Genomic DNA, 27,689 nt, shown 5'->3' on the forward strand with positions numbered 1-27,689 from the left:
GTCGCTTTTTTTCACGTGGGAACACAGTTTTGCAGCGATGTGAAAATCACAATCACCATCATGGATCAAGGTAAGTCCATATGTTTTATTTTTCACCAACACTGAAGATATCCTTTGTTTTTATGTGCTATTACACATATAAGTTAGAGTGAATGCAATGTTAATTGTAAACAACTGACGACAGACTTTCGTTAAAACTCCCAACATAGCAAAACACATACGCGCACTTTCAATCGGGTTAACAGCGCAGTAGAGGACAGATGCTGACTTTGCAAATAAAATGTTGGTTATTAGACGGCATTAGTTTTATTAGACTTTTTTTCTCTCCACAGGAACAACTTCCTAACGACTCTTTATCTTTGTTTTCAGTTATATTCATCGGAGATTTGCCCAGATGGCTTCACTGCAAAGCGTCCCTTCACTGAGTCATCTTGAGTGTGTAGTATTTGGAGAGAACACCTGGATTTCTTTTGATAAATTTCATGAAACGCTGTCATTGAAAGAACCTAACCGTGATCGTGTCAGCCGTAATGATAATTTGAAGGTCTACTTCAAAATGAAAAAGAATTCATTGTGCACAGATACACCCGGAAAACTATTAATATCTTTCAGCTCTATTTTAAGGTACTGTTTTCAGTGTTCAGATAACCTGTCATTGTGTGCGGATGTCGTTAAAGAAGTTGAGAAGTGTCTGTTGACAGCAAGCAAAGAAGAGTCAAACAACGACGGCTTTAGTTCTTCACTGTATGAAAACTTCACTTCATTTTACAAAACAGTTGGTAGTACTCCTCTTTATAGTCCATTGTTAGAACCCGTTTTGCAGGATTATGCATCTATTTTAGACTCTGAAGTGAGTGGTTTAGAAGATTATGCGAAAAGCGAAAACTTTAGTGATAAGGAGTGGCAGCGAGTCAAAGAATTTGAACTACATTTCCAACGGCAACATCCCGACTTTGCTGAGCTGCATTACGACGTTCTCCTAGAGAGTAAACGCAGATGTTTTGATAGTCTTGTGTCGCTTTATAAAATTCAAACTGTTTGGATTGATTCCTGCAACTTTGTCATTAATAGAGACAGCAAATGACAAGCCGTGGCAGAATATTCATCTGGTATACTTTTGTATGGTCAGTGTGCTCACTTGCCTAAACTCATATATTCTACTGTGACAGAAAAGGCTCTAGGGCCCCACAAAGACCTAGTGAGTGACATAGCAGGTTCTTCTTGCTATGACAATTTGCGCCTACACGGTGTGGGGCTTCACATTTTCCACAGGCAAGTGACAAAGTGTCGCAGGCTTAATTCTTCGTTGGACCAGAAAAAACGTTGGTGACTACGCATGAGACTGATCAGTAAAAAGACCAAAACATACTGTTCTCACGTGTGAACGAAGAAGATGAAACAGCGACGTTTCATCCCTATGGTCTTCTTTAGGACAGACGCTAGCACAGAAAAGAGGACTACAGATGTAATGATTTACAAACCAAAACAAACGGATAGAGCAGCCTATTGTTGGTCACAGAGAGAGAGAGAGAGAGAGAGAGAGAGAGAGAGAGAGAGAGAGAGAGAGAGGAGGTATTACACACCGGTGCGACCGAAACTAAGGTATCAATAAACTACGCTTGTGCATCGGGTTGAAAGTATACCCTGATCCCTCGGAGATATACCTCCACTCCGGTCTGAACGACCTCACGTGACATGTTATATGGTAGAAGAGCATGCTGTCGCTTATTCTCCTTCTGAAGATGAGGTATACCTTCACTTCGGTTAGACTGAAACGATGCTCAAGCAGCGGAATTTGTGTGTGTTTTGTTTCAGAGCAAACTGATGTTATTTTATCCTAACAAACAAGAAGATATTCTCACGCACCGCCTTGTTCAGGATATTCACTAGTTGACAATGATGTGTGCTAATAAATAAGCAATGAAACGAACAAAGGAAAGAACGACCGAACGAAAGAACAAATGAACCAAAGAACGGACGGACGGACGGACGGACGGACGGACGGACGGACGGACGGACGGACGGACGGACGGACGAATTGACGGACGGACGGACGGACGGACGGACTGACGGACAGACTGACGGACGGACCAACGGGCAGACTGATTGAGGGGCGGACCGATGGACAGGGGGTGGGGGGAGGGTGGGGGGGTGGGGGGTGTTACGGGTAACCCCTCCTGATCCGGTCCTGCATGGTATTCCTTCAACCCTCTGCACAAGAGCAATCTTTTGATACAGACTGAAGGACGGACGGACTGACGGACGGACTGATGGACTGACCGACAGACTGTCGGACGGACGTACGGACGGACATACGGACGGACTAAAAGGACGAAGGAACGAATGAACGAAGGAAATAACGAAGGAACGAAAGAGCGAACGAACCAACCCACGAATGAACGAAAGAACGAACGAACGAACGAACGAACGAACGAGCAAACAAACAAACAAGCAAACAAACAAAAAAAAACACAAATAAACAAGCAAACAATAAACAATATGTGCAAACTGGCGCATTTTCAGAGCATTTGTCAAACGTTTGGAGGAGGTTTACGGTTAGGCCAGGGTGGGGGGGGGGGGGTTGTCCCACCAACAATGAGGAACATCCCCCCCCCCCCCCCTCTCTCTCTCTCTCTCCTGTAGTTCGGCCCTGCACAAGAGGAATTTATTGATACGGACTCAGTGAAGGAAGAACGGATTGACTGACGGACGGACGGACTGACGGACGTACTGAAGGACTGTCGGACGGACTGTTGAACGAACGAACGAACGAACGAACGAACGAACCAACGAACCAACGAACAAACGAACGAACAAACGAACGAACGAACAAACAAACGAACAAATTAGCAAATGAATACATACATTCGCAGAGAGAAAAAGGCAAAAGGTACATTTGTGGAGTCAGTAAGGGGGGTGGGTGGACTTCCGGAACCCAGGAACCTTGGGAGTCCACCCTGGCCTAGATCACACACACTGATCCGACACACACTGACGGCCGGCACACTGACACACACACGTGACACACACACACACACACAACGTGACCACATACACATGGGCACACACACAGACACACCCCCACACCGGCACACAGACACACACACACACACGCACGCACACACACACACACACACACACACTGTGACACACACACGTACACACACGTACACTAGTGACACACACACACACACACACACACATACACAAACACACACACACACACATACACAAACACATACTGACACACTCGCAACTGACATATCAGAGGGGGGTGGTAAGTCATTTGAACGTTTAAATTCTTTTGTCACAAATTTAAAAAAAACCATCAACAATAGGGCGTATGCATAAACTCCCGTCTTTTTAGTGGAAACTGACCTATGAGAGTAGTTTCCCTTGTTTGGGCCAAACAATGGCGTCAGCGAAGGGAAATCCTACCATCTGTATCTGTATAGATCTGTGAGCGAGTCACAGTCGTTCTTGCGTGAAAGAGGCGTCACGTTTAGCGATTACCGCAAGCATGAACTGTCCGATTTAGTGCAGAAAGCATTTGAAATCAAGTTGCCCATCGATCTCGAGGCGCTGATCGAGGATCGAGCCGAAGTGATCGGCTTGAAACTGCGCGATTTAGCCGGTCCAGAAAACCCACGACGACGCAATGTTCAGAGCTCTGCAGAATCCTGGTTTCTTGTCAGGAAGTACCAACATAAACATTCTACCTGACTTTTCTGAGTTTGATGTGTGCACGTACCAGCTCAGTGCATCAAATGCGTCTGTTGCCAGTGTGCGGGATTATCGTAAATCAGAAGGATTCCAGATGATGAGAGATGGATAATTATGTGGTAGAATTTATACAAGCGTGTGGCATCCCATCACTGCCATCAGAGCCCCCAACAGATGGCTATTTTGCTGTCAAAAGCAAAGTGAAGCCAAGAACCCAGTGACTGGTGCAAATTTTATTCACAGTGGATTGTAATGACAAGTGTGGACATGGACCTAAGGAGCTGCATTTTGTCAGCCTTCTGCACCTGCAAGGGAGGGTATGTTCATATTTTGCTCGTTATTGTTAACACATTTAGCAGGCTGTCTATTCTTCCTTACATCTACACCAAGATAAAGGGAAGTAAAGCTAGCTAACTAACTAACCAGGATGTCAGGCAGTATTTTTTTTAATTTTAATTTTTATTTTATTTTTTTGGGCGGGGGGACTATTTTAATGGTTGATTGACTTTTAGGCCATAACAAACTTTGGTACAGGCCATCAGTAGACTTGCACTGTTTGTAACTTATCTATTTCATTTAAATTAAACTGATCTACATACATGTATTGTATGTGTATGCAAACAACAGTTGTGGGCAGAATGATGAAGTCATTGTGTGTGCTTTATACTGAAGTGTTAAAAAATTAATTAACCTTTTCAGCATTAGTGTTGCGACTTCATAACTTTAAGATGTCCAACTCATATATATTACTCCCTATTTTAGTATTTGTCATTGTACCAATGACATTTAAAACCTAAAAGTTAAAATCTGGTGTAATGTCTGAACAGCTTGTGCTGGGGAAGCACACAGTAGTGTCATTCATGTTGAGAGGGTTAACTATTTTAGCACTGTATAAATGCATCATTACAATTTACATTGAATGCGTAAACTGTTGCAGATTGGATGGTTATTGCCGCCATGTTCTGGCCACACTGTATGAGGTCATCGACTACAGAACTGACAGCAAAACGAGCGTCACTTCCGAGTCCTGCAGATGGGTGCGACGTGCAACTGAGAGCAGCAACGGAGTACTACTGACTGACATCCAAACAGATCTAGTCCAAAGGCCTGCAAATGACACGTAAGTAAAATTCTATAGATCTTGGAGTAGGTAACTGAGATTAAAATTGATTGCACGTACAGGGGAGGGGGGGGGGGGGAGAGTTCATTTTAGCTCGCTCATAGATCACAGAGTAAATATTTGATTGATTGATATGCAACTTACATAGCACACATATATATCCACACACTAGGTGTATGCTCAAGGCGCTTGGATGATGTTCTAGTCCTCCCTCGTGGTGGCTGTCTCACCCTGTGGTGAGACCAGTGACTCGGCTGCCGCCGGCGCTTAGTAGTATTAGTAGTTCTGATGTAACACCACAGGGATAGGTGTATGCTGGGTGTGTTCGTGTTTCTATAGGCCACTTTAATGCTGACAGATCTTTATTTTGCGTGCTCAGTCTTTTTGCATACGTCACTAGGTGTGTACACTACACACACTGAACCTCGGTTTAAGGTCTCATCCGACAGTATGTGCATGTATTTTATAATTTTAAGAAGTCAAAAAGATAATTCATTGTACAAAATTATCATAATTTACAAGATTGTACAACATCAGTTCAAGTTGCATGACACTGACAGGAAGATTAGACAAAAAAAAAAAAAAAGTCTGTTCCTGATCACCCGACGAACCCTAGCTTGGACTCAGAGGTTTGGGGTCGGGGGTGGGATGGCAAGCATAACATTGATAGATGACTATAGTTTTGCAGTGGTTTGCTGTCTTGTACTATGAGTGTTAACAGCAATTGTTTATAATTTGTTACTCAACTTACAGTAAGGACAATTAGCTTTTCTCAGCAACTGCTAACAATTGTGACTTGCAACAGCGCTTCCTTAAACATTGGGACACTTCTTTTGTTGTTGTTGAACATTTAATGGCTATAGTGTAGAAACTAGAAATGCTGAGATACATTGATGTAGTCATGAACAACAGCAACAACAAAAACAAGAACATGTTTTGAATTCTGATAGCTAGTGAAACTGACAGCTTGATTAGAATTATGTAGTTTTTGCAATTGCTGACTGAGTTGCATCCTTTGGTTTTACCTTGCATTGATTATCACCTTTGCTGACAATTGACTCATTGAGTGCCGTATTGAGTAACGTATAGTTATTTTATTTCAAGTTAACTTCTGCATGATGTTAATCCTACTCAAACTTAGTCAAAGTAAGGTATCATTATTTATGAAAAATGTGAAGTTGAAGATACAAATTAATGAGAAAATTTGTGTATTTTTCTGTACACTCTTGCTATTTACTGTTTCAGTGCTGAACCATTTGCTTGAATTCTTGATCAGATGATGACAGAGTGACACCTGGTGGTACCCAATAAAACTGCCTTTGCTGCTATAACTACAAGCAATTTCTACAATTCAGAACAGTAAGTGCATGAGGTTCCATTTTAAGCTGTCAAGAGTAAATCTCAGGAATAGATTAGAAGGTTTAGTTATGTCACACGTCTTGCTTTCTTGACTTTTCTTACACTCTCTTGTCAGACTCAGAGAGTGCATGATTGTACATTTTTTTTACAGTAATTTTTAATGTTCCTAATTGGAAAACAAATGTGTCATAATGTTAGTGTTTAGGATAACTATATGGCAGAGAGAATCATGGAAATGATTGGGCGATAGGGGTGTGTCGCTGGTGTGCAAGAGGGTGGGTGGGTGTGGAGAGAGTAGTCATGGTAGTCAACTACTAACTAAAAGATTACTGATTGCATACATTTAGTGTTTATTGATTTGGAGGGTGGGGGAGGGAGGCAAGCAGTATTATTACATGTGTATGGGTATACTAGTTGTGCGTGTTCCAAATGGGGGTGGAGGTTGGCATGGCAAGCAATAGCTCAGTCGGTATAGTGGCCTTGAAACCAGTTGTGGGGATTTATTTCTCAGAATTAACGTTGTGCAGACTCTGGTTGGTTTCTGAATAGCTTATTAAGCCTGTGACTGTGTGCATACATAAAGATCTCAAGTTCACAGTTTCAGGGCTTGGAATTAATGGAAACATCAACACACATGCAGGAAAAACTCAAAAAAAGGAGGGGGGGGGAGTTTGGTCCCACGGTAGTGTTTGAATGAAAGCAATCTTACTTTTTAAGAGGGTAATCTTGCAGGACTATGATTCTTACATTGGTAGTTGACTAGTGTAGTTGTGGTTTTGTACTAGTGAGGAATGTCATCTATGTCATGTGATTTCTTGCTTCTTCTTTTTGTGTGTGCAGCTAAAGATGTTGGACCTTGCCTACAGCCTAGTTTTGCATCTCCAACACCGTGGCTTTTCTCTGAGACACCACAGAAAACACAGCCTTTTCTGCTGCTGAAAGGTAAACATTAGGTTAAATTTGTGTTTGTTTTGATTTGTATGTTTTCCTTTTGTAGTCTATGGCAGGAGATTTGTGCAGGTGTACAAATGGTAGAGGTGTCAGAGGAAATGTCCACTTGTTACTTGTCTCTATATCAGTATATATGTATCACAAATACGCATCAAATGTACTGATAGAGACCACATGGACAATTTCAAGCACTTTTCTGCCAGGGGTAGGGTCAGCTATGTAAGAATCATGTCTTACTCTGTTCATGCAAAAATAAGGTTCTGCATTTGAATGAGTTTGAATCAGGCACCTGTGTTTTTGCTCTTGTTTGTGCCCTCTTGTGAACTGTTAACTTATGAACAACCACCCCAGCAAGCAACTCTTTACTGTTCTGAGCACAACAGAAGGGCGCATGGTCTGGGCATATGGATGGTAAACACATCTCATGCACAAGTACAGGCCTGAAAGTGGCGAGTATTTTCAATTACTCGCCATGGCGAGTAAAAATCATGTAAATGGTGAGTAGAAATGTTAATCTACTCGCCACATGCGAGTAAAGTTGATAAAACAAATGGTTGTTTTGACGAGTAAAGTTTCAGTAAATTATGAGAAGTACATGTACTAGCAGTGCTTCATTTTGTGGACTTTCAGTGCTGAAGTATGATTGTGTGGATTGATCATTTTGTATTCTGTTATTCAGATTGCCACTTGCTTTCTTTTACATATATTTACAAGTTGGTGGCTGATTTGTGTGTGTTGCAGAACACAGGTCCATGAATAAAAGAACCCAGCTGGTATTCTTCATTCATGGAAAATGAAAGGAAATTTATCAGCCAGGATTCACCACTCACTCTGCTAAGGGGGAACCCCGGTCAGCCCTACAGTGGATGAACAGCTTGGTCCTTGGAGGGAAAGGTAACCACTGCAGCACTTTAGAAGGGGTCTATGTCGACCAACAGTGGCTGTATTCCCTGTATGTTAATTTCCTGTACATATACACTAGGGAATATACTTCCGTTAGACGCCATGGAGTTACTTCAAGCTTACGAGAGTGAAAGTGATTCAATGGACGAGAGTACCAGCGAGGAAAACATAATACCAGGCTGTTGGGGGTGGGGGTGCAGATGTTTCTTTAACTAAATCCGTTTTGATAAACGGTCGAAGCATGTTTTGCTTGACTGGATGCCGCACGCGATTTCAGGATTTTAAATAGATTCTCCTATCTAACCGCAGTCACGCGCTTGGCGCAAGATTGTACGATATTATACTTCTCTACAGAAAATCCAACTGTATTCCCGGTACACAGGGAAAACACCTATGGCTATGGGGAATACACCTTCTTTTGGTCGACATAGACCCCTTCAACCTTACAATATGTGAATGTGTAGAATATTATGCTTTTGCTTAAAGCTTGTTACATTATGACTAAGACAGAAATGTTAATCATTCCCTTGGTGCAAATCATAAAAAGAACAATAGTGATCTGATATACTGTAGATCAATCGAGGAAAAGGTGTGTATGACCTAGAAGAAACTGGTTTTGAAAGTGCTGAGGATGGATGGAACATTGATGCAATATCATTTACTACATTGAACCTGGGTTTCAAACTGAAGTGCTTTTTATATTTAGTCAAGTTTTGACTAAATATTTTAACATCGAGGGGGAATCGAAACGAGGGTGTGGTGTATGTGTGTGTGTCTGTGCGTGTGTGTGTGTGTGTGTGTGTGTGTGTGTGTGTGTGTGTGTAGAGCGATTCAGACTAAACTACTGGACCGATCTTTATGAAATTTGACATGAGAGTTCCTGGGTATGAAATCCCCGAACGTTTTTTTCATTTTTTTGATAAATGTCTTTGATGACGTCATATCCGGCTTTTCGTGAAAGTTGAGGCGGCACTGTCACGCCCTCATTTTTCAACCAAATTGGTTGAAATTTTGGTCAAGTACTCTTCGACGAAGCCCGGGGTTCGGTATTGCATTTCAGCTTGGTGGCTTAAAAATTAATTAATGACTTTGGTCATTAAAAATCTGAAAATTGTAAAAAAAAATAAAAATTTATAAAACGATCCAAATTTACGTTTATCTTATTTTCCATCATTTGCTGATTCCAAAAACATATAAATATGTTATATTCAAATTAAAAACAAGCTCTGAAAATTAAATATATAAAAATTATTATCAAAATTTTTTTTTCGAAATCAATTTAAAAACACTTTCATCTTATTCCTTGTCGGTTCCTGATTCCAAAAATATATAGATATGATATGTTTGGATTAAAAACACGCTCAGAAAGTTAAAACGAAGAGAGGTACAGAAAAGCGTGCTATCCTTCTCAGCGCAACGAATACCCCGCTCTTCTTGTCAATTCCACGTGCACTGCCTTTGCCACGGGCGGTGGAGTGACGATGCTACGAGTATACGGTCTTGCTGCGTTGCGTTGCGTTCAGTTTCATTCTGTGAGTTCGACAGCTACTTGACTAAATATTGTATTTTCGCCTTACGCGACTTGTTTATGCTTCTTGTTGTTATATGATATGGTCTCGATTGACTCCTGTGTTCAAGAGACTGTAAACAACCATAAACAATCTTGTGTTGTTGTTATGTGGTGGTGGTTTTGCTGTTGTCTAGCATCTACCCGTAATTGGCTTTATCAAATGCACCAGAAACGAGCATGAGTTTGTCGGATTAGTGAACTGTTTGAAAAACTTTAATGTATTTGTGGTTGACAGGTTGTTATTATTTCTATATTGTGTTCTTCTTTTTCTCAGGTGGGCTGTCTTCTGAAACATATGAATCGGGAGCGTCACATCTTTCTTCCTGAGACATCCCCTCTTGAAAATGGTGTGGCGTTTAGCTGAATGGAAACGTGGCAGTGTCCTGTTTTTCATAGCTTCGATGCGCGAAGTTGGGGATTTCAGCAGAGAATTTATTGATTGATTAATTAATTAGTTATTTAAGCTCACCTCACTCCTTAGTGTTATTTAGGGGGATGGGGGGGGGGGGGGGTGGTGTTGGCCTGGATCTTGTTAGTGAACTTTCTTTCTGGCAACTCGCATCAGAAATTCCAGGTTTGCTTTCAAGGCAATAGACGGTTTTTGAAAATAATTCTGTTAGGATTATCAATCAATCAATCAATGAGGCTTATATCGCGCATATTCCGTGGGTACAGTTCTAGGCGCTCAGCAGTGATGCCGTGTGAGATGAAATTTTATACGGCCAGTAATTGCAGCCATTTCAGCGCATATTTACCTTTCACGGCCTATTATTCCAAGTCACACGGGTATAGATAGACAATTATTAACTGTGCCAAAGCAATTTTGCCAGGAAAGACCCTTTTGTCAATCGTGGGATCTTTAACGTGCACACCCAATGTAGTGTACACGGGGGGGAGTTCGGACACCGAAGAGAGTCTGCACACAAAGTTGACTCTGAAATAAATTTCCGCCGAACCTGGGATCGAACTCACGCTGACAGCGGCCAACTGAATACAAATCCAGCGCGCTACCAACTGAGCTATATCCCCGCCCCAATTATCAGCAGTCCGGAGGTGTAAAAATCCCTGTACTGCAGTCAGGTTTTTCAAAACATCTCGAGCACGCTCTACGCCTCTGACAGGCTGTATCCCACAATCGGGACAAACGACCAACTTGGATGTGTATGCCATGCGCACAATATGATACCCCTTGCCTTTAAAAATCAGCGGTCACGAGTTCATCAGAGTTCAGAATTTGTTGTGTAAAAGATAGCCGCTGTCAGCTAGCCATTCGTGGCTCAGGTGATTGTATTTAATACAAATTTAAAAAAAGGTTTCTTATGTAGCGCACGCCGCACAGCATACACATCACAGTCAGTCGCTTGTCCTGATCGCAGGATAGCGTGAAACATGCTCCGGGAGACTGACAATAATCCTTACATAGTTATTTAAAGAAATTGTGTATTGGTACAGCATGTTATGCATGTACTAAGATAGCTATTTGTAAATATTTGGTAGATATATATGGTGGTGTCCCGAATTGCTCCCTCCCAATTTGCCCCATCCCATATGGTCCCCAATTATTCTTGCATTTTGCTGTGAGTAACATAACGTGTGCAAAGGCATTTGTCTGAAGCGCATTTTCAAAAAGACCCCCCGCGGGTTAGGGGGAAGAATTTACCCGATGCTCCCCAGCATGTCGTAAGAGGCGACTAACGGATTCTGTTTCTCCTTTTACCCTTGTTAAGTGTTTCTTATATAGTCAATGTTTGTAAAGATTTTAGTCAAGCAGTATGTAAGAAATGTTAAGTCCTTTGTACTGGAAACTTGCATTCTCCCAGTAAGGTAGTATATTGTACTACGTTGCAAGCCCCTGGAGCAATTTTTTTATTAGTGCTTTTGTGAACAAGAAACAATTAACAAGTGGCTCTATCCCATCTCCCCCCCCCTTTCCCTGTCGCGATATAACCTTCGTTAAACACCAATTAAAGAAAGAATTTCCAAAAAGCATAGTTACCATTTGTTTTTTTAAATCTGAATTCGTGACTGTTGTTCTTGAATACTCTTTCGTTTATGTTTCCAAAAATGCTGATTTAAAGGGGAAGGATAGTTGAAACTGTAACCGTTCACATTTTGCTCCCAGATTTGCAGTTGTTGTTTTTACTAGGAGTGTGGACGGGCTCGGTGTTCTTGTGGATAAGACATCGGCCTCCTATTCAGAAGGTCATGAGTCAAAATCGCGGCCGCCTGGTAGGTTAAAGGTGGAGAATTTTCTGATCTCCAAGGTCATTGCTTATGTGCAGACCTGCTAGTGCCTTATCCTCCTTCGTGTGTACACGCAAGCACAAGACAAAGTGCGCACGGAAAAGATCCTGTAACCCATGTCAGAGTTTGGTGGGTTATAGAAACACAAAAATACCCTGCATGCTTCCCCCGAAAGCGGCGTATGGCTGCCTGAATGGTGGGGTAAAAACGGTCATACACGTAAAAATCCACTCGTGCAAATTTGTGAGTGAACGTGGGAGTTTCAGCCCATGAGCGAAGAAGAAGAAGAACTATGAGTTTTACTCTTTTAAAAAAATGATTTTCAAATTCGAAGATTGCCACAACAGTAGTCTATCTCATCCGACTTGAACCCTTCAGACTCCCTGTACATGTACTTGCAGTTTAAACTCATATTTTGTCTGAGTAGTAGGTTTTGCCTTTCACGCCTCGTGGCGTGTAGGGCAGCGATTTTGTCTGAGAATAGTTTTCAAATGCAAAGTCCTTCAGAAAAACTGCGAGATAAAAATCTGGAGTGCTAATATCGTGTTGGTGTACCTTCCACTCAGTGGCCGAGTGGTAACGCACTTGCGCTCGATCGGAAGCGAGAGGTTGCGAGTTCGACCCTGGGTCAGGGCGTTAGCAATTTTCTGCCCCCTTTCCTAACCTAGGTGGTGGGTTCAAGTCTTTCGGATGAGACGAAAAACCGAGGTCCCTTCGTGTACACTACATTGGGGTGTGCACGTTAAAGATCCCACGATTGACAAAAGGGTCTTTCCTGGCAAAATTGTATAGGCATAGATAAATTTTCATCAAAATGTCCACCAAAATACCCGTGTGACTTGGAATAATAGGCCGTGAAAAGCAGGATATGCGCCGAAATGGCTGCGATCTGCTGGCCGATGTGAATGCGTGATGTATTGTGTAAAACAATATTCCATCTCACACGGCATAAATAAATCCCTGTGCCTTGAATATGTGCGCGATATAAATTGCATAAAATAAAATTAAAATAAAATCCCTGAGCTTAGAACTGTACCCACAGAATACGCGCAATATAAGCCTCATATTGATTAGTATGTAAGAAATGTTAAAGTCCTTTGTACTGGAAACTTGCATTCTCCCAGTAAGGTAGTATATTGTACTACGTTGCAAGCCCCTGGAGCAATTTTTTTATTAGTGCTTTTGTGAACAAGAAACAATTAACAAGTGGCTCTATCCCATAAATATAGCCTTATAAATGTACTCCGTGACTGTATTTGTATATGGTGAAAAGGAGAAGATATAAAATTTGTGAAATAGGACTTCGTATTTGGTTTTGTCATAATGAATTTGTTGTTTCTCTGTGTGTGTGTGTGTGTGTGTGTGTGTGTGTGTGTGTGTGTGTGTGTGTGTGTGTGTGTGTGTGTGTGTGTGTGTGTGTGTGTGTGTGTGAGCATGCATGCATGCGTGCTTATGTGTGAGTGCACAATTGTGTGTGTGTATTAATCCAGCAGAAACAGCTTCTCTTCCATACATTTGAATCATTTATATTGATACCACATGGAGACTATTCTGAACACACAAGCGTGGTTTTCTCTCTACAGTGCTTTTCCTAAAGTTAAATATTGAATTTTTAAATTTAAAAGTTTTTGGCACACCACTTTAAGATAATGCTCAAGGAAAATAAATAGTCTTCTTTTTTCATTAACGCTTTTTCTCACAGTGATGTGTCAATATCTCAGACGCAAATCCAGAGTCATGCACCGTTTTATGCTTGGGAAGCGCACTATACTCACTTTGAAACGTGCATAGTGTCAAAAGAAATCACACACACACACACACTGAAAGTATGAAGAAGCCCCTCCAACTTTTGGTTGAGTTTGACTGCATTACCTTGAGGAGACTGACGACACTTCACAATGGAAAGAAAAATAACTTTTACATTTCAGTGATTTGTTTTAAGTACAAAAGTACAAGTGAAAGTAGAAATAAATTAACGTGACACTATCCCGTAATCACATATCAGGGTCAACTATAATCAGTCCATTGGTTTACAAAACTTTATTCAATTTGTTATCATGACAGAAACAATGCATTGTTTTTTTAAGATAACTCAAGCTTATTTTAAGTCATCCTGGTATGTACATAACAAAGTTTAGCATGATGGCGGACTAGATACATTTACTCATTTCAGACAACGAAAACAAACAGACAAACCTGATGCGCAAGCAATCAAAAAAGGGAGGGGGTGGTAGTACAGAACTTGGTGGGGGTAAAAACAAGAAACAAAAAGAAATGGGGTACGAGAGAACAGAATTCAGCATAAGGGGAAAAAAAAAGGACGACGAAGACTTGGAGCGCCAGAAATGTTGGAAGAGTGGGTCACGTCACAATAATATTAAATGCACAGAAGACATACACGCAAAGTTAATACATTTTGTGATCGGCGAAAATGGCACTAAATTACATAACGATTGGGCCATAATCGATAAGTCGAAACAAGGACACAAAACACGAGAGAAATTACGAAGAACAATTGGTCAGGCAGCATTTGTCTCATGACAGTGTCAAATGAACATTATGAATAAAATGTAGAGGCTCATGTACGGAACATGCCTGTTTGTCTTAATAAATTCTTGTACAGTTATGAATATGGTCTGATTGACATTCCGGGAATATTGCGGGATGCCTTTCAATAATATTTCAATAAACTTATAATCAGTTATCAATTGACAATAATCGTACATCTCTACACAAGGGTCAATGCAACAAATAGTGCTCAGCAGTCTCCCTTGGGTAACCGCACTCACATTTGGGGCAATCCTTGAGGTGCCGCTGACAAATCAAAATTCAAATCACTCAAACCAATACCATACCTGTCAAGTCCTACGCATTCTGCGTAATTCTTACGGATTTTCGGTGTTTTTTGGGTCCTACGTCGTATACCTCAAACCATACGCATTTTCAGCATTAAAAAAAAAATAAAATAAAAATTTTTTTTTTTTTTTTTTTTTTTGCTGGCATGGACTGCCGTTCATTCATTTCTGAGGAGGAGCTTGCACCAGCCACACAACAGAAGTTCTGGCATGATGTGCGCCAGTTCTACATGGCCTGTGTGAGGAAAATGTTGAATAAATTTCCATTTGGCAGTGAAACCCTGCAACACCTTCAAGTGCTGGATCACAGTCTGGGAGCTGACACACTGACTGCCTTCTTACAGGTCAAAATTAACTCTGATGCATGCTGCCATGATTTTAAGGTGACTGGCAGCATGATTGACAAAGCAAAGATTTGCACAGATGAATACAACAAAGAACACAAGTGACAAGTGACAAAAAAAATGAACGAACAAGAGTGCAGTGTAAATGTATTACATGTAGTGGTAAATAAAGAGCAGTTTGTGTAGAAAGGAATTTATGTGTTTTACTTTTAGTTTGTGAAAACCAATCTGATTGGTTTAGTGTGTATGCGTGAGAAGTTGAATTTGTGCGTTTAACCACATCCTGATCCACGCATTAACTATGGTTTTTGATCCCCAACTATGGTTTCTTATGCCATTTACTATGGTCAGAGGCCAAAAGTACTTGACAGGTATGCAATACGCAGTCTGCAATTATGGACTTTTTCAAATCTATCTCCAAAATAATAATGACATGGTACTTTAAAATCAACGTTGATTGCAGTAAAGTAATTGACTGACAATTAATGTGGGGTGCCTAAAATTTGAACTTTTCTTATTCCCGAATATTTTTTGTGGGCGCAGAAGCACGGGGCAAATGGTATTGTTTTTTTCTGGAGGGGGATCAGACAATATAAAACCAATTAGAGGCCGAGTTGCCTGACAGAAAGGCCAATTCTAGCCCCAGTCCATGCCGGTTACATGTAATTAGCTATGCACACATTTGAGATCGATACCCAACCTTACTGAGCATCAGTTCTTTGCGTTATTTTAATTTTCATGTTTTTCTTTAAAATAAAAAAGGGAATGGTTTTATTGATGTCATTTTATTATGTCATTATCTAGTCAGCATAAATGACTTTTATGGATACAGGAGAAAGTGTTAAAATGTGAAGATTTCAAGTGTGGTTTGTGGTCATCTGCTTGACCACTTAAAATGTTGTTTCATTTGATGATACGTTTTGTTTGGTGTTCCCGCTTGAATGTGACAGTAAGTTGTACAATGTTACTGTGTGTGTGTGTGTGTGTGTGTGTGTGTGTGTGTGTGTGTGTGTGTGTGTGTGTGTGTGCGTGCGTGAGTGTGTTTGTGTGTGTTGGTGTGTGTGTGTGTTTGGTAACCGGCTTTGTACAGCGGGACCACCTTATTTTGTCATGTATTTTTATTCATTCTGGAGCTTTATTAAATAAACTGCCCATTTCAATCACAACTCTGGTCTGGTCTTATTGTCAGTGTTGCATAAATGATTGTATGTGAGCTTGTGAACATACAAAGAAAAAAGAAAGAAACATTCTGTGTCGAAATATCTTGACTAAAAATCAGGCGGAAGACTACACCTGTTGCATTTCCTATTATGCTCAGGCAATTATAACTGAGGGCGGAAGCGACAATGATTCGTTTTCCCCCCAGATAACATTAATTTGTAGAGACGGAAAAGGAACACGCACATTCTGGAACTGATTTGTGTAAATAACTGAGAGGGTGTTTTGTCTGTTTTGTGAAACGGTCCTCACACATTTGCAAAGTTCCACAGTTAGGCAGCTGAATTAAAGCATTACATAATGCATAGTGTAAACTCTAGGCCTACTTCAAGGTCTTATTACTTCAAGATGCATACACGTGCTGTTGTATCTGTTAGTGCTTGCCGGACACCAGTGCTGATTAAAATGGCTTAGATTGTTACTAATTTGAAACTACAGTATGTCCTTTTACGTGTTGTGACAATTTTGTTGGTACCGATGATTTATAAAAAGACTTTTATCACAGGTTTATTTCGTATCAAACATTTATACTTACTTTCAAGTTCGAGTATACCTTTACTTCCACGAGGAGAGTCTCTCTGTGTGCGCGCGCGCGCGCGTGTGTGTGCGCGCGCGCTTAAAGATTCTTGATTTTGGAACATAAGCAGTTTATCTGTCAGGGAGTTGTGTGTGTTTTCATGGCTGCGTGTTCTTTTCCCTCTCATTCTTCCTCTCGGCAGTCCGGCTTCAGAGTCATTTTGTTCCTCCAGGCTCAAAGCAGAAAGCAGCAATGTTTTAAAACATTCAAAAACAAGGATTGTATGTGAGTGTGAGTCATAATTTTCTTTTAAGAACCGAATCATAGCACCACAAGGTTCAAATATGTGCACAAAGCAAAAATAGTGCAAAGCAAAAATTAGGAAAGCAGCATATGGCCATGACTGGAGACACTGCTTTTTGTATCGATTATTCTGCAGACGTCACACTCTGGAGAAAATAAAACATGACAGAACTCAGTACTGATGTTCTCTGTAAACCATGATTTACATCTTTTACCTTATTCCATACGACATTGTGAGTTTTGCCGTTGTTTTCCTGATAATAAGTCTCGTACTTAGGCACTGTTTGTTTTTCCTCAGTTAATATTCAGAATTTTGCCATGTTTGTTTTGTTGTTGTTGTTGTTGTTGTGCTTGTTTAATTTAGGTTTGTTGTTGTTTGTTTAAAACACTCAAACATACGCACACATCACACGCACACTTTTACTTTTTAAGTTATAATAAGTATTGCATTCAACCACTGTTTTTTTCTCCTCAGTTGATATTCTGATTTTTGCCAGTTTTTGTGTAATTTGTTTTTGTTGTGCTTGTTTGATTTAGGTTTGGTGTTGTTTGTCGTTGTTGTTTGTTTAACACACACTCAAACACACACACCACCACCACCACCACCACCACCACCACCACCACCACAAGAATAGGTTTACACTCACTTTTTCCTCCACGTTTTAATTTTGGCAATATCATTAACCCAGGATTGCAAAGCAGGGATCATTTGTCAATTTCATAACAACGTACATACAATTTCAGCTGGTTACTGCAATAAAATGTGCATCATCACAGGTTTCTGCTGGAATGACAGTGTCTTATGTGTCAACACAAAATACACACACACAAAATGGGTGTGGTGCTGCATGCCCCATAATAGATCCTAACTTCACCCTCTAAACCTCCCTGCAGATGCATGTTCTGTGCACAAAAATAGCCTTTTAAAATATGCAGTATACAAAATAAAAATGCAGACGACATTTCTACATTTGATGGGGGAGTTGTCCTGTATTAGAATTATTTATCAAATAATTAAAGTTAACCAAAGTATATGTAATAAAACCAAGGAGTCCTCTGTTAAGTAGCTCAACACAATGATCGCAGCCCAGGGTGCTAACACAGTTAGGGTATGTTGTTCAAGACTTGGAAGGTCAAGGTTTTAAAGTATGCTTCAGTAACAGAATCTTATAACAAAGCTAAAACATTTACCACTGAAGCAAAACCATCTCTGAACAATTCAAAATTGTCACACGTACTAGTTTTACATTTTAAGGATCTTGCCAAGTGCATATCTTTTTATTGTGAAAAATTTGTATTGCAAACAAAAGAAAACACAATGTCTTGTGATCTGTAAATGTTCTTGATACTTAATACATTACAGGGAACCTTATAAATTGTTCAAGTGAAGTACTGTACAGCCTATTTAGCTTGTTCGTTTTCTCCCTTTAAGGTAATTTTGTCTCAACAATCATGTTATCTGCTACAAGTCTATAAACTGCTGTAAACCTTTCTGCCCTTAAAGTAGATTCATGCCCTTCTGTGTGGGCACCTTCTTCTTCTTCCTCTTCAGTGTTCAGTGTTTGCATTTGGATGTGTGCTCTCTGGCCAAGTCTTGTTGCACAGGGGTGGCAAGGAAAGGCCACCCTCTCAGAACGTGTTGCAGAGTCTGTTCTTCCTACCCTAGCCACAGTCCGCTGTAGGTGCAAAACCTATCCTTTTGAGGTGTACCTTCAGACAGCAGTGTCCTGTGCGAAGGCGGAAGATGGCTCTCTGTTCTGTGTGAGTAAAATGGGGATATGGTCTTGAATGAGCTGGTATCTGTCTGTCTTTTTGTTGTTGATATAGACATCAAAGAAGCTCCAGCACCAGCCAAGTGTTGACTGTTTTCTTTATGCGTAACCTAGTCCTGGCAGCAGCTGTTGTCCATCTGTAAACAAGCAAGATCATTATCATAATATATTGATGGTGTATATGTTTTACCAGAAAGAAGAGTAAAATACCACTTAATTTTTGTTTTAGTAATGAGGCATACATGCAGTTGAACAATCATATCTTGTGATATCTGCCCTCTGAAAAAAACCTACTATTCAAAATGTACTTTTACATCTTGTTTTTTTAACTTAGGCTTTTGAAGATCCACATTTACCACCCAAAAGGAGCCTGGCGATACTGGCATGCTTTAATTAAGATGACGTGTTACTCAGAAATAGTGCTTTTAGTTATGCGCTATAGAAATCTCCTTAATAAATAAATAAATACTGGTGGTGGTTCACTGCAAAGCATAACCTGATATGATTTCTTCATAGCACCTGACTGGAAATGAAGTTTCATACAATAAAAACTATACTGCGCCAGATTTACAGCAGTTCTGTTGAATTCACACAGTCAGAAAATTTCAAGGCTGTCCTCAACATTCTATGCTCACACACACACGACTTGACTTCACTTAGGAAGGTTATGTGATGCTTAAATCATCTGTCTTGCCACTATTTCATCACAAGTAACCACTGTGTTTATTGCTGGTATGTGCCGGAGTGGAGGGATAGTCTTACCCCATGTAAAAAAAAATAAAAAATAAAAAAAAGCCTGGCAGGTGATCTGAGATGCCTTTAATAACACAAAGCTGCCTCTGTAAACAATTCTGCTTTTACACATGCTATCCCTTAACTTGGATTCATACCAAAAATCAAGCCTAGCTTCATAGGAAACAGAATGTTACTTCAGCATTTAGAATTATGATCTTATTTCATGTACACGCCTTGGCAAATCTGACTCGATCACTACAGCAAGAAGTCAGTGTGTTGATTGTTCATATGTGACCAAGTTGAGGGATGAGCTTATCCTATGTTAAAGCCTGGCCTGAACTGAGACGGCGAAGAGAAGTAGTGTGCCTTTAATGACACAATGCTTTCTTTGTAAGCAATAGATTCAACATCTCAGATCTGGTCAGGCCTATACAAATGCCATCCCTCAACTTGGTTCATACAAAAATCATGTGCCTGGCTAGAGAGTGGGGATTTGTTGTTCTCTTTTTCGAAATCCAAAATAAGCAAAATCAGGTCTTAAAAAGGAGCAAGTCTTAAATTTAAAATGGGAGTGAATTTACAGATGTTATGAACAAGAAGTCTGCGTAAACAGGGTCATTAATAGGAAGGAGTCTTAGATTGGGGTGTCTTAAAAGGGGCAGGGGTGGGGTGGTGTGTGTGTGTGGGGGAGTCCACAGTAATGACCATAAAATAATCAAAATAATACTATTAGTCATCTTATTCTCTACCAAATTTCTAGAGGTCAAGACAATGATACAGATTTTTTACTTGTGTCACTGTTAGTGTCATTCTATGAATAACAGACCAATAGAAAGAGAGAGAAAGAGAGCTCTGTGTTTTTTTTTTTACCTGAAATAAGTGAACTTTGAAGTGCATTCATAATTAAAGCCCAATAATGTGGTTTAACCTACCTAGTCTTGAAAAGCCTGTCCGAGGAAACAGAACAAGCACCCTTCCGCAGACCTTCCTAACTGGAGAGTCTTGGTTGTAACCGCACACTTTCTAAAGTAGTCCATAAGCAGTTCCATGTGCCTATGTTTTCACTGGAACCAGCTCCTTTGTGTACCTGTGATCTGGATGAGCTGCAACACATAAAACTTTCATATGAACACTATGTCATAAGTACACCAGTTAGCATACATCAAACACTGAGGAGCATCACAAGATATGTTCTAAGGAGGTAACAACTATTGTCACAAAGTGTTTATGATACAGCCACAGGCACATGGCACTGAGTGGTCAATTGGTGAGGGGAGTGGGGGGGGGGGCAGAAGTTCTGCTCAGTCTTGTCTACTGATACAACACTTTGTGGTGGTGTAAGGCAGGGAATCACACCCCAACCACTGGCCCACGCCCACCTGGTGTCGAGTGCCTGAGGATACATCAGTCCCAGTCATGGCTGGCCCCCGGTTTGACCAGACAACTGCCATGTATGGGTACATTTACTTTACAGTACAGATTAGTTTTCAATAGCAATGACATCATGGACGCACACCTGCCCAACACTGACACTGACAGCAAAATCAGCGACCAAACGTGATAAAGAGTAACTAATCGTCACAAACATCAAAATGCTTTGCATTAATTTTCTTGAAGAGGTCATTCTTAACCAGATAATCATTTCTAGGCAATTGAAGATTATTATTCCACCTACAGGCTATCACTCCTATGGCTGTTACTTGTAACACATTTCATTTCTTAAAATATGTTTTGTAAAGTACATAGATTTCACTAAAAGGCACATTCTTTCTCATGAAAACAATTTGGCTCACCGTCTCAGATCTGGTAGGGCTTTAAAATGGGATAAGACATGATCTCCAGGGGTCGACACTAACTTATTTGGCCTGGGGCCACACTGGCCCCAGAGATGGAAATTGCTGGGGCGGAAAAAAAAAATCTGGGGCCCACTCTCAGTATTCACGTGCGGCAATGGATTGTCTGTTTTTCTTCATCGTACTGAAGCCAGGGAAATTCTTTCAACCATTTGACATTGAAATTACGACAGCGCTTTTGGCTGCATCGGTCTCCTTTTTTCGTTTCTCTCCACCCTATTCTTCATCTTCATTTCCATGTCTTTTTACACCAGGGATGTGTCGCCACATTTTGCGTTTGGCATTTGAAGGCGATACTTATCTCTCACGCTAAAGAGCGCAATCTGGGAGTTATTTCCCTTACGACATTGTCCTTCGACGATTTGAATGTGTTTTTTCTTGACTGCGGCATTGATCGTAACGCAAATTTCAGTGACGACTTTGACTGGCGATTTTTAGTGATTGGCTCTGCTGGCATTAGAATTTTCGGTTTGTCATTGTTGGAATTTATCCTTGGGCGGAGTGGGCCCCAAGCTTTGGCAATGTTTGGGGCGGAACACAAAACTCTGGGGCGTTCCGCCCCCCGCCCCCGCTAGTGTCGAACCCTGATCTCTTAACTTGTTCACATACCCCAAAAAGTGCGATTGTGTTATGAATAAATGCTGTAAAAGCTACCTGTACTAGTTCATTAAAAAAACAAATCACAAAATGTCACTTCACCACAGCATGCAAACAGTGTGTTTATTTCTGGTATGTGTCTAAAGGCGGAGACAGACGCACAACACAAAACCCTGTTTTCGACAAAAACACCATCTCAAAACGTCGGGGAAACACATGTTTTTAAAGAGGGGATGTCACATGCGAAACACACAGATGAAGCGCGGTGCGTGTTTTCACAGAAATATCGGTCAGTGTCAGCTTGACCCGTCCAGCTATCGCCCTGTGTTTGAGTTTGTAAACAACACGGCCGGCAGTGCCCACTGATACGGTCAGTGTCCACTGATACGGTCAGTGTCCACTGATACGGTCAGTGTCAGCTTGACCCGTTCAGCTACCGCGCTGTGTTTGGGTTTGTAAACAACACGGCTGGCAGCGCCCACTGATATTATTGCCTCTCTTCAATCGTGACAGGATCCATAGACTCTAGTTAGGATTCATGGGTCCGATACTACCCTGAATCGGTACCACATCTGAGTCTGCCATTTTTTTCTATCTCCGTGGTGCCGGAAACCGAGTCACTTGAGTTGATCGTCCGCGTTCATTGGCTGACTACCAAAACATGTTTTTAGATTTTAGAGCATGCTCTAAAACCCAAAACACAATGCAAAAACACGAAACAGTGTTTTCTGAAACGCGTTTTGGGGGATGTCACATGGGAAACACGCTGTTTTGTGTTTGTTTTGAAAGGAAACACTGTTTTGTGTTGTGCGTCTGACATGGCCTTAACACAGACACACACACACCATACACACATACACCAAAGCAACACAAAAGCCGAAAACATGCCTACCATCTAAATGAGGATATCCAGTTCCAACTGTCTTCTGCCAATATAACACTGCCAGAGACACCATGGTGTAGAAAGTCAGTTTAAAGAGAGACTACCTGGAAGAAAAATATATATACTGTAATAATAATAAAACACCCAGTGCAATAGACATACTTTCTCGTTAAAGGCTTACTTTACTATGTAAAACATTTTGCTTCACAATCACAGTCTCAGATCTTGTCAGGCTTTTACTTGGGATAAGATCATCCCTCTACTTGGACGCATACCAACATAGATCAGCTTGAATGTTTGTGAAAATATCCCATATTTTGAGTTAACTCACCACAGCAAGATGGTATGTGGCCAAGATGAGGGATTCCATGTTAAAGCATAGCCATATAATATCTGAGACAGTGACCCACACTATAGTGACAAGGCAAGTGTGCCTTTAAATTGTAAACTGTTATATATGTGCATTTTGACTTCTTCATAAATTATAAGCCTGATGCAGGCAGTCATCAGTAGTGGTTTAGTACCTAGAACGAGAAAAGAATGAACTTGCAAGAAAGAAACTGAGTCAAAATCAAAATACCCTTTTGAATTACAAACTAGATTCCACGGGGCAGACAGGGTTTGAGGTTAGAAAGCTCTGAAATAACTCTGCTATTTGAAATTGACTAATAGTATTAACTTATAACGTCATACATGATACAAACAAATGAACTAAGGCCTTTGAAGATCCATATCCAATCCTGCTACACAAAGGCACAAGCAGAGGTTGAAATTGCCAGGGTCATTTTCCATCCCCATGTAGCCTGGATTTAATTACTGGCATGTTTTTTTTAAAGAGGTGTGTCACTCAGAATGACTGGAGATGGTTCATTCAATGCAGAGCATAATATACCATTGATTTCTTCATGCCATCTGATTTGCCGGTGAATTCACAGGGCGAGAACAATTCAAGACTGGCCTCAACATTTTATGCTGACTGTAAATTGTAATTATATAATATATCCACCCTAGCTAACTGGTACACTAATCACTTGCTCTGGCGGACTTCTTTTTCCAACATCATAAATCTGTTATTTGTACTTTAGCCTTTTGTGGTAAAATATTCTCATTACCAGTTGCACTCACAATCTATTGCTAGTGTATTTTGGAAATGATCAAAAGCCTTACTTGTGTTCTATAACAGCACCATGTCACTGTTGCGGGAAGAATGAGGCAGGGCTTGGTAATAACTGAGACCTGCAAGTAAACAAAACATATTTAGAATCTCATCATGTGTTATTTTGTTATATAATAATATCTATGTCATGAGGTCTTACATTGCAATAACAAACACACGCATAACTTAACTTAGCAAGGTGTTCTATGTGCTAAGAATAAGAGTAATTGTTTAATGAATTAACGCTGAAGAAGCTACTAGTTGCTTAAACAAATTCATAGCAAAATGTCACTTGATCACCACATCAAGCACACTGTATGTTCATTTCTGGTATGTATGCAAGTGGAGGGATGATCTTGTTCCATGTAAAATCCTAGCTCAGCTGATCTCTCTCAACTTGGATTCATACCACACATTAGGAGCCTGGCTGTTTCTGTTCAGTGGGCATTTCTCCATTTGTTTTATTTGAATGCATTTCTTAAAAAGAACACTTCCTCTGCACAGCAAGCAGTCAGGATGTTATATGAAGTCTTATATCGCGCGCGTATCTCCAGACTCGGACTCAAGGCGCAGGGATTTATTTATGCCGTGTAAGATGGAATTTTTTTTTACACAATACATCACGCATTCACATCGACCAGCAGATCGCAGCCATTTCGGCGCATATCCTACTTTTTACGGCCTATTATTCCAAGTCACACGGGTATTTTGGGTGGTCATTTTTATCTTTGCCTATACAATTTTGCCAGGAAAGACCCTTTTGTCAATCATGGGATCTTTAACGTGCACACCCCAATGTAGTGTACACGAAGGGACCTCGGTTTTTCTTCTCATCCGAAAGACTAGCACTTGAACCCACCACCTAGGTTAGGAAAGGGGGGAGAAAATTGCTAACGCCCTGACCCAGGGTCGAAATCGCAACCTCTCGCTTCTGAGCGCAAGTGCGTTACCACCCGACCACCCAGTCCTTTTTGTTCCAAATCAAACGTTGTTTTGCTCCAACCAAGACTGCAGATCTTGGCAAACATGTGGCATAAAAACTAGATTTGATGACCTTACCCGTACTCACCCTGAAAAGTGCCGATCTAGATTTTGCTATTTTAACAGAGGGGACAGAGGTTGTACCTCTCCTCATGCAGACACCGCATAACAAATATATATGTGTAACAAATCCAGTTGCAACACTGTAGTTTCATGGCTTAATTTCATTGACTGATTGAGTCAGCAGTAGTGAGTACTACATGTCATTATGATCATACCAGTATTAGTGAGTATTACAATTGGAGCAATCTGCAGAATTGTTACCAATACATCATCATAACAGGAATTCCTCAGTGCATGAGACATTGGTGTGTAGACATTTATATGTAGATCTTTAAAACATTCAATGAGTCATGGGACTAAAAACTGCTAAAGCCTTATGTGGCAACATCACAAACAAAATTAACCAACCCCAAATTATGTCAACCTCATGGCCCTTGTACTTGTAGACTTTCAAGTTGTACTGTTGTACTAGCCAACAGACATAACAAGGAACTTAGCTCAGTAGGTGTTGATTGCTCTGCGTCATTATCAATATCATGATGCTGAGAGTCGAAATGCAGTTCAAACATTTGCAGTTTGAAATTGAATGAAAAAAAAAAAGTAATTTGTAAATTGTATGGTCATGGTGTAGAAGTTTTGAACTTTAGCGTTGTAAATTCATTGCTCCGAATCAACTGCAATCTAACCCTCCGATTTATGTCCTAAGTCATTTACATACCTTTGGAATTTTAAGGAATGGGTATAACGTCCTTTCATCAAATGATCTAGTCTACTTTGGGATTTTGCCCAGTCGCCGTCACCGTCTCCCAGTCCTTGACCTACTTGGAGTCCTTGCTGGGTTGAATCGGCTGAGGAGCGAACCCATGACGACTCGCAACGCGAGGAACCAGAAGAGGAATCTAGGTTTATTTTGCGTGTTTTGGGCCTGCCGACCCTACTTGTACTGTAGTCGATCCACAACCGGCACAAAGGTTCTTTTCGCTGGGCGAAACCGCCTCACTCGTGACTTCATCCGATGTCCGCCATGTTTCAAGTGACAAAAAAGTAGAAACGATCTAACAAATAACTTTCATTTCAAGCACAGTCAAAAAAAAAATTAAAAAAGTACAAAAGAAGGGGTGGAGAAAATGGCATTATCTAGACAGATTCAACTCGGATAAACTAAGAGGGACTTATAACTACTGAAGATTGAGAGCACAGCGGACGTCCTGTAAATTCCCGATCCATTTTTTCCCCTTCCCATTTCGGTATACTGTTCTCTGCTTGTAACGCTACGCAACAGGATAAGAGATATCCTGAGGGTATAAGTGATACTCCCACATACGTTGCACAAGCATAATTTGACGTTACCTTATATACGGTCCAACCGGTGTGCAATGGGTGGAGGGAGGGAGGGAGGGAGAGAGAGAGAGAGAGAGAGAGAGAGAGAGAGAGAGAGAGAGAGAGAGAGAGAGAGAGAGAGAGAGAGAGAGAGAGAGAGAGAGAGAGAGAGAGCAATTTAACATACGTTCGCTGCATACACTGTTGATGAGTTTGTGTCATGACCTGATCATTTCTTTCTGTATAACCATTACTTGATGCCGTAAAAAAATGACGTTTTGCTTCGGTTTTGATAACATTTTCTTGGATTGATACCTGCTTGCTAGTCAATTGATTTGATACATTGTTGCCACATTCTCACAGGCCCACACAGATGTCCCGGCCGTTCAGTGTTTGTAAATTAACGTTGAAGGAGACCTTGTTACATGTATGTAAAAAGTTGGTATCAAGTTGTATCCTATACGCGAGGGAGACACTCATGAGATAACAATATCGTTCAAACCACACGTGTGTATATCATGTAAATAAGGTCATGTCAAACGAGTTTGGCAGGGACCTGCTTTTCGACTGCTTAAGATGCCAGTCACCGAGACAAACGTCATTATGGAACCCACGTCCCACGTCCCGCTATCTCTCTCTCTGTTTTTTGTCTGTCTGTCTGTCTGCCTGCCTGCCTGCCTGCCCCTCCCCCCTCTCTCTCTCTCTTTCTCTCTCTCTCTCTTTCTCTCTCTCTCTTTCTCTCTCTCTCTTTCTCTCTTGGTTTTACGCCTTTCAGTTTTTAAATCTTATGTCATTTTCATTCTTGGTCATGTGCCTAGTCTTTCTCTGTACATATTTGTATGCTTTCGGTTTTGGTTGTATTCATTTTTTGTTCAGTGAATGTTCAGGTTAATTACGACAAAGAGAACAATTCTGGTTATTTGCGAGTTCATCTTGCCGATATTTGTTCCCAATTCCATGAATTAGCTTATTACACTTCTATCTTTATATCAATCCGTACGTGGAATGCAATCAGATAGACGGATATCTGTATATGTTTTTGGTATGTTCTACTTCACTGTATTTTTGCATGAATACACAACGTACCGTCACAGATATGATGTGTTGTTTTCATGCCGGATCTAATTTCAATCATTTCTACATGAAGACAATTAGTCTTCATAGTGATGAAACCCGCTTAACATTAATAGTCGACAGGTGTGGTTCTCGCATGTTGTTGTAT

At 40.7% G+C, this 27,689-nt stretch overlaps 2 long non-coding RNA genes across 4 annotated transcripts in view; both read right to left on the reverse strand.

Moving 5' to 3' along the window:
- The window catches only part of LOC138959364 (uncharacterized), a 140,205-nt gene that overhangs the window by 17,989 nt on the left and 94,527 nt on the right, over nucleotides 1-27,689 (reverse strand). The window lies entirely within an intron of this gene.
- On the reverse strand, nucleotides 17,755-26,119 carry LOC138959336 (uncharacterized). 3 transcript variants are annotated; one of them, XR_011453692.1, is made up of 5 exons: nucleotides 25,970-26,119; nucleotides 24,115-24,183; nucleotides 22,957-23,051; nucleotides 20,547-20,717; nucleotides 17,755-19,016 (listed from the first exon to the last, which is right to left on the reverse strand). It is a non-coding gene; the product is annotated as an uncharacterized lncRNA (long non-coding RNA). The 3 variants fall into 3 exon arrangements; XR_011453694.1 differs by having other exon boundaries at nucleotides 25,966-26,099; XR_011453693.1 differs by lacking the exon at nucleotides 25,970-26,119 and adding an exon at nucleotides 25,866-25,906.

Source organism: Littorina saxatilis, linkage group LG2, assembly GCF_037325665.1.
Source record: "Littorina saxatilis isolate snail1 linkage group LG2, US_GU_Lsax_2.0, whole genome shotgun sequence".
Classification (NCBI taxonomy): Eukaryota; Metazoa; Mollusca; class Gastropoda; order Littorinimorpha; family Littorinidae; genus Littorina; species Littorina saxatilis.